The 2,874-nt window shown below is 38.5% G+C and overlaps 1 non-coding gene across 1 annotated transcript; it reads left to right on the top strand.

Moving 5' to 3' along the window:
• Positions 1 to 2,417: 2,417 nt before the first annotated feature.
• LOC133828169 (small nucleolar RNA R71) lies at positions 2,418 to 2,523 on the top strand. Its single transcript, XR_009890805.1, has one exon. It is a non-coding gene; the product is annotated as a small nucleolar RNA R71 (small nucleolar RNA).
• Positions 2,524 to 2,874: the final 351 nt, after the last annotated feature.

The raw sequence follows: 2,874 nt of genomic DNA, 5'->3' as shown, positions 1-2,874 counted from the left end.
GGTGTTTCTCAGGGGAACTAGGGTTTAACCCTATATTTTGCCACTTATGTTGGCGAGTTGTAATTTTTATACTGTAATGACCATTTTGGATTATAAATAACTTTGTAAACACTTTTATGGGCCCATGTATAGTTTAATGATTTAAATAAAATATATCCATTCCTTTTGACCGAGATTTTTCACCATAGCCTATTAATGACACCTAGATGCATGTTTATAACCTAATGACTTGTTTAGCGAGTTAAGCACTATTTAAAGTCCACAGTAACGGTCTTGGAGTAACCAGGGCATTACATTAACCATCGTCATGCCACCCTTCTTTGGGACCACCTGAACATGACTAACCCATGCACTATCAGATATTGGGTAAATTACCCCTGCATCCAACCATTAAGGATTTCCTTCCTTACCACCTCCTTCATTGAAGGATTAAGCCTCCTCTCACCATCGATAATAGGCTTACTATCCTCCTCCATTAATATACGGTGCATCCAATTGCAAGCTTGTGAGCCCTCAACACCCTATGCAGCTTCTCTTTTTCAATCAGAGACAATGAAGCTGAAATAATAACTAGTAGTGTGTTGTTCTCACCCATATATGAATACAAGAGTTGATCAGGCAATGTCTTTAACTCAATAACTGGAGGTTCTCAATAGATGGGAGAGGTCTCTCAGGCCCTTGCCCCAATTCTTCATATTTCTTTTTATAAATTTGCCCCAATGATTTTAAGCATTTTACATATTCACTGGATTCAGTACCATCACACTCTTTTGGACTTGCAACCAAACTCAACTAAAGTCGATCCTCAATAGGCTTGACCCCTCCCTCTTGTTCCTCTGATACACTAATACTGAAACTACTATCACTAGCTGAAGGATATTTCAAGGCTTTAAAAACATTAAAAACTACTTCATCACCTTTACTCTGAGCCTTAACTCATCCTTCTTGACATCTATCAAAGCTTGCCCCGTGGCTAAAAATGGTCTTCCCAATATAATAGGCACACCCTCATCTTCCTCCATATCTAAAACAATGAAATCTGTTGGGAAGATGAATTTATCTACCTTTACTAGAATGTCCTCTATAATACCTTGGGAGTGTGTTAATGAACGATCAACCAATTAAAGAGTAACAGTAGTGGGTCTAGCTTCCCCCAAACCAAGTCTTCTAAATATAGAAAGCGACATTAAATTAATGCTTGCACCCAAATCACATAAATCCATCTCACAAAGAAAGTTCCCAATGGTACAAGGTATAGTGAAGCTACCCGAATCTCTTAACTTTTGAGGAAGTTTCTTTTGAATAATTGCACTACACTCTTCTGTCAATGCCACGGTTTCATAATCCTCCATTTTTCTCTTATTATACAATATCTCTTTCATAAACTTCACATAACTAGGCATTTGTTCAAGAGCCTCCGCAAAAGGAATGTTAATGTGAAGTTTCTTAAATACTTCAAGAAATTTGGAGAATTGTCTTTCAAGATTGGCCTTTCAGAACCTTTGAGGATAAGGAATCTTTGGTGTAGGCTCAGTGTATTTCGGCATCTCTTTCTTGGGAAGGTCTTCAGTAACCTCCTATTGTGCTGGACTAGTGACATGTTCATCCTCTATATTTTTTTCTTGTCATCCATTGTAGGCCCATCATACTTAGTCCCACTCCTCAAAGTGATAGCATGACATTGCTCTTTAGGATTTACCTCTGTGGTACTAGGAAAATTCCCTTGTTGTCTACTAGAAAGTTGTTTAGCCAACTTACCCATTTGTGTCTCCAAATTCTTGATTGAAGACCTTGTCTCTGTCATTGGAGGATGTGGTGGTGGATGAGATGGGCATTGTTTTGGATCATAATAAGGTCTAGAGTGTAGTCCATAAGTCGGTTGATGAGGTGGGTGTTGAGGTGCATACTGTGTTTGTAAACCTTGGTTATTTTTCCAAGACAAGTTGGGGTGATTCTTCCACGCAGCAGTATATGTATTTGAGTAAGTGTTGGGTGTGGGTCTTGGAAAGTTACCAATAGCCTGTGCCTATTCCAAAGGCATATTGTTCACGCCTGTTGAGCAACTAGAAGTGCTCGGGCATTGTTCATAAGAATTCAGACCAACAAAAATCTCACATCTCATTACATTTTGTACTTTCATTGCTTGGGCGGTGAGGTTATTTTGCTGCAATTGCTTTGTTAGAAATGCCACTTGAGCGATCAATAAAGCAATAGGGTCGACCTCTAAGACTCATACCACCTTCTTATTGTCACTCTCAGCGAGACAATTGTAGTTATTCATGGCCATATCTTCCAGTAATTCATCAGAATCATTAGCGCTTTTTTTCATAAATTCTCCTCCAGATGATGCATCAATAATTGTCCTTGTATTTCCCCCCAAACCATTATAAAACGTGTGCACCAGCATCCACTTCTCTATTCCATGATGTGGGCACTTCCTTTGCAACTCTTTAAAGCGTTCTCATGCATCATATAAAGACTCCAAATCCAACTGATGAAAGTTATTAATTTCTCCTCTATATCGGGCTGACTTTGCAGTAGGAAAATATTTACCCAGGAATTTTTAAGCCAAGTCTTCCCAAGTTACTATAGATTTGGCTTGGAATGAATTCAACCAACTCTTAGCTTCGTCTCTTAACGAAAAACGGGAATAATCTTAATCTGACAGCATCATTACTCACCCCATTAATTTTGAATGTTGCACACAACTCTAAAAAGTTGGTGATATGGAGATTTGGATCCTCATTTGGTAATCCCTCGAATTGTACAAAATTATGTACCATCTAAATGGTTGAGGGTTTTATCTCAAAATTATTCGCCTCTATAGTAGAAGGATGAATACTTGGACGTATCCCTGAAACAGTAGGGAGTACA

This window comes from Humulus lupulus, chromosome 3 (assembly GCF_963169125.1).
Source record: "Humulus lupulus chromosome 3, drHumLupu1.1, whole genome shotgun sequence".
NCBI lineage: Eukaryota > Viridiplantae > Streptophyta > Magnoliopsida > Rosales > Cannabaceae > Humulus > Humulus lupulus.
The sequence above is the reverse complement of the archived record's forward strand: the minus strand, read 5'-3'. Positions and strand labels throughout refer to the sequence as shown.